Source organism: Nannobrachium achirus (genome assembly GCF_963921795.1).
Source record: "Nannobrachium achirus genome assembly, chromosome: 8".
Classification (NCBI taxonomy): domain Eukaryota; kingdom Metazoa; phylum Chordata; class Actinopteri; order Myctophiformes; family Myctophidae; genus Nannobrachium; species Nannobrachium achirus.
In genome coordinates this window covers 36875385-36880674 of record NC_137817.1, presented here as the reverse complement: position 1 = coordinate 36880674, position 5290 = coordinate 36875385, and positions in this window count along the sequence as shown.

The window sequence follows — 5290 nt, the reverse complement described above, 5'->3', positions numbered from 1 at the left end:
TATTGTGATATGATTTAAGTGTTGTCTTTTCCTGGTTTAAAACATTTAACCTCTTACAACCTAGATATATACCCGATGTCTCTGGTTCACATTGGCACATTTCACTCGGGTTTTTTCACTCACTCATGTCACTTTGTCTGTTGACCTCACTCAGCAAAAAAATAAAATACAACAAATAAAAATAAAACAATTCAAAGGAGGCAAGCAGTGATCACCCCATGATGTGCACTGCAATGTAGTTTCAAATGCACTACATTGTAGATGCTTTTTTGAGAGTAAAAAAGTAAAAAAGAAGAAGACACGCGTGACATGCATGATCTGGGCAGATTGCCCCAGGAAATGTGCCAATCTCAACCCAAAACAACGGTACTTTGTTGACCACGAAGGGTCCACCAAGGCTCTATACTTGGTCCGCATTTTTTCCCCCTCAAAGCCAACATCAACAATGTGTGAGTGTGCATGTGCATGTGCATGTGCATGTGCATGTGTGGGTGGATGTGTTTCGCAGGCTGTGTTTTGGGACAGCGAGTAAGAATGGCCATGTCTGTTATAACCATCAGACCTGTATATAATATTTGAGAGAGAGAGGGACAGAGAGGGGAGACCTAAACCAGACATATGTTCACACGCGCACACACACAAGCACACACACACACACACACACGCACACACACACACACACACACACACACACACACACACACACACACACACACACAGAGAGAACATCATAAAAGCCAAAATCTACAAACAAACAATGATCACGTCTGTCGGTTTCCCTATCTGTCAACCTGCCTGTCTCTCCATGAAGTGTTAATTAATTAGTTGGTATTTGTTTGATGCTGAATACATTTTATTTTTAATAAAATGTGGATGAGCTACTTTATTACTTTATTTGTTTATTGGATCCTATAGTGTGTAGTTACAAAGTACAGATTATAGATTTTTTGGGGGGTCATTCTACTGTTAGACTGATGATAGGTTCTTGGTTTACCTATGATCCTAGATTACTATTTCTATGCATTTGATTACCTTGTGCTGTCCTTGGTTATTGTAAGTCACTCTGGATTAAGAGCATCTGCTAAATTGTAAATTGTAGTGTACGTAGTAAATACACCGGATTTAGCAAGAATGCTATAGTTTCCCCAGTAGCATTAAACACTAAGGAACGTTTAGGTTGAAAGGCGTCCGTTGCTCTGTCTGGTTGAGGCACAATACAAAAGGACCTTTATTGAGTGCTGGCTGGTTTCTAGTTTTCATGCAGTAGTCTAGTCATGTAGTTCTGTTGAGTCCAATAGGGCAAGGTTTCTCAAAGTGGGTGCCGTGCGGCAGGATACTTTGATAATATTTGGAATGTATCAATATCCCTTCAGCTTACTGTACTTCTTTTTCAATCTACACCAAATCTCTATTTTTGATGAATGCTCCCCCCAGAATATTGGTGTTCAAGTGGTTGATGTAAAGAATAACGTTATTTTTAATCTGTCATAATGGAAACAGATATACACTCAAGTTTTCCTCATGACATGCTGTATTTTAGGGGGAAATATTTACATATTCACATAGCGTTATATGACATAAATCATTGTTGTCGGGTGGAAACCTTGTATGTCCAAAACCTTCCTTTATTAAGTTTTGTGCGACAATTTTTGTATGATGAATTAGGGCTTTAATTTACCAAAAACACATACATTTGAAACTTGGAAATACAAGGTTTCTTTCTGAACAGAGACGAAATGTAATGTGCTGTGAAGTAACACTGTACTTCAGGGGTGCAGTGGATGAAAATGTTATTCACGGAGGTGCCCTGAGACAGGAATGTTTGAGAACTGCTGCAACAGGTTGTTCAATGTACAGTACAGTATCAGAGTGAGAAGAGTTCCACCTACTGACTGTATATTGTCAACACACTGCTCACGTTCTACAATATATTCATGAGTTTCTTCATTTTAAAGTGCAACCTTTCATTTGACTTTTGGCTGATATGTTTGCATGTTTATATATTTATCTCAGAGAATACTTTCTACAATACAGACTATTTATGATCATTACCTCTGCCTCAGCATTAGAATGGGTTAGCGGGTCTCTTCTTGAGGAATCACATAAAATATCAACCTGGGTATTCAAAAAGGGGATTGTTGTTCGACTATATTTTGTACAGAATTCTACGGCTGAATAATAATAATAATGATGATAATATAACACTGCAGATGGAGAGATAACAGTGGAAAAAGTGAACCCACAATATGATCTGAATAGACAATTTTATAAATTCTCTGAGTCTCTCATTGAACTTCTAGCCCATGAAATAATACTGGAATTAAACTGTTTTCAATCTTTAAACAACATCAAACTTTGTGAGATTTTGTGCCAGTATCACAAACATCAAAGGATGACAGACAGGGCTACACAACTGACCAACTGAAAGAAAGCACCAAAAAATGTAAATGTACCATAGTGGCGATAGACATTTGACTTATTATTAAAACTGTTACTTGGGGTGTGAAAATTTATATAATGAATTAACAGACAGTACTATAGTACTATACTTCTTTACAGCATAGCCTCTTCAACTCGTTTGCACACACACACACACACACACACACACACACACACACACACACACACACACACACACACACACACACACACACACACACACACACACACACACACACACACACAAGACAGAGAGAGAGAGAGAGACAGACAGACAGACAGACAGACAGACAGACAGACAGACAGACAGACAGACAGACAGACAGACAGACAGACAGACAGACAGACAGACAGACAGACAGACAGACAGACAGAAAGAAAGAAAGAAAGAAAGAAAGAAAGAAAGAAAGAAAGAGTCAGTGAGTGAAATAACCAGAAAAGAAGTCTGTCCTCACCTGTGAGGAGTCCAGTGGACCCTGAGGCGTTTCTTGGATTCTGGCTTGGAGTTCTCAACTCCTCCAGTCTTCTCTTCCTCAGTCTCAGGCCTTACTCCTTCTCTCTCCTCCTCCTCCTCCTGCTGCTGCTTCAGGGAACCCCCTTCCCTTTCTACATCAACTCCTCTCACCTCTGGTTGGTTCATAAATCCCTGCTTAGCGTTTCCTGTTATCTCTTCAATAGCACCTCCCTTCTCCTCCCGTTCATCTCCGTCCTCCTTCATCATCTCCTCCTCCCTCCCCAGGGGTTGTGCGGTGTTGCCGTTCACCTCTCCAATCTCCTCCTCAGTTCCCTCCCCTCCTCTGTGTTCAGGCTGAGTGTTGAAGACCGACACTTCCTCAGACTTCCACACAGAGTTCAGTGTCAGGTTTTCAGACCTGGCCTGCGGGTCTGTACTCTCATCTCCTCTGTTCCCTTTCCTCTGTGTTGTCCTGTCATGTGCTGGTCTCTGTGTGGGTTCTGACATCTGGTCCTTGTTCAAACCTGTTCTGAAATGGTATAGTTCGGCCTTGGAGCCAGCAGACATGTCCTGGGTCTTAGTGAAGTTCAGGACTCTAGAAGCTGATCGGTTCTGAAACTTCATGTCCGTCGCTGGTAGGATATCACCAGTTCCCTGTCCTCCCATCAGATGGGGCTCTGTGCTGGATAGTGTCTGCTCTGTGCCTCCAGGTGGAGGTTCTGACATTTCGGGGTATTTTTGGCCAACTAGATTCACCTCCTCTTCTTTAGTATCACGTCCTCTCAGCTCAGCTGGAGCTCCCTGCTTCGACACGGCCAAATCAGTGTTGAGACTCACTGTGGCCTCCTCTCTTTTTGCTGCAGACCCTCGCATTGGACCCCCAACACCCTCCCGGCTCCTGTCTTCATGGTCGTTTTTAGCGTGCGCTGGGGCTATTTCAAGGGCAGGTTGAGAGGGATTTCCTTCCCCTGGGGAAAGAGTTAGAGAGGGAACAACTTGGGTAGGGTGTTTGTCCGCATTACTGACCCCAATACTGGAAACGGCACTGGCAGCCAGGCCAGCAGCTCCAGCAGAGGATGAGGTAGTTGGTAACACAGAGGTGGGATTCCGCATGGTAGGCTGGTTCACTGTGGCAGGAAAGTTTGTTGGACTCAAACCTTGCCCGTTGCCAGGCACTGGACCTTTTGCAGGCTTATTAGGAATTGTGGTAGATTTAGTAGGTTTAATGGAGTTGAATGCTGGCTTCACCAGAACCTTGATAGGCGGGTTGACACTATCCATACGGTTGAGAGGGCTATATGTGGGTTGTATCAGGTTGAAGCTGAGTGTAGGCCAGTTAGCGTTGGAGGTAGGTTGTGTGTAATTCCTGGGTGGGCTGGACAGGGTGTAGGCGATGGTGGCAAACTGACAGCGAAGACCATAGAAGCCCCTTCGACACTCACAGCGGTTGGACAGACGACACACACCTCCATTATGACAGCGAGGAAGGCACCTGGCTAGAGGAGGAGAGAAAGAATCAGACATGACATCAACAGGAATGCAGACAGCCGGTCATTCCCATACAGACAGACACACAGACACAGACTGACAAGACAGACTGGCAGGCAGTCAGTCAGACTGTATGCTGAGGTATTCATTATGTTGGATGTATGGTATAGTCATTTTAGAGCTTTAAACCCCGGTAAATAACCAGTAACCACGCTTATTGAGCTAGGGGTATAGGGCTCGATAAGCATTATGCTTCTCCCTGTCCCCTTTTCCAGCATCTTGGACACTATATGGCAAATGGAATTGACAACTTGTGACTTGGACTTGATTGTGCCTTGCTGATGTGCCACTGCTGCACATTGTATATTATGTGTTTTGTGCAGGAAATAAACTGAACTGAACTGAACCAGCACACACAGTACATACAGCAGAGATGTCCTTGCAACTGTTGTGAATGTTAAATAGTGTCAGCAGAAAGGAGAGGTGATGCAGACTGACACAATGAGACCAAACACTAAACAATTTACTGTGTGTGTGTGTGTGTGTGTGTGTGTGTGTGTGTGTGTGTGTGTGTGTGTGTGTGTGTGTGTGTGTGTGTGTGTGTGTGTGTTCCAGAGTAAATCCGATTCTATTCATGAGGTCAAGCTTCCTGTGGGTCATTCCTGAATATGCCATAATCCATGAAAGGAACCATTAAGACGTATGTGTGTGTGTGTGTGTGTGTGTGTGTGTGTGTGTGTGTGTGTGTGTGTGTGTGTGTGTGTGTGTGTGTGTGTGTGTGTGTGTGTGTGTGTGTGTGTGTGTGTGTGTGTGCGTGCGTGCATGTGTGCGTGTGTGTGAGTGCGTGTGTGCATGAGTGTGTGAGTCCCAGCAACACAATACATTTACAACAAGAATGCATGCATTTAA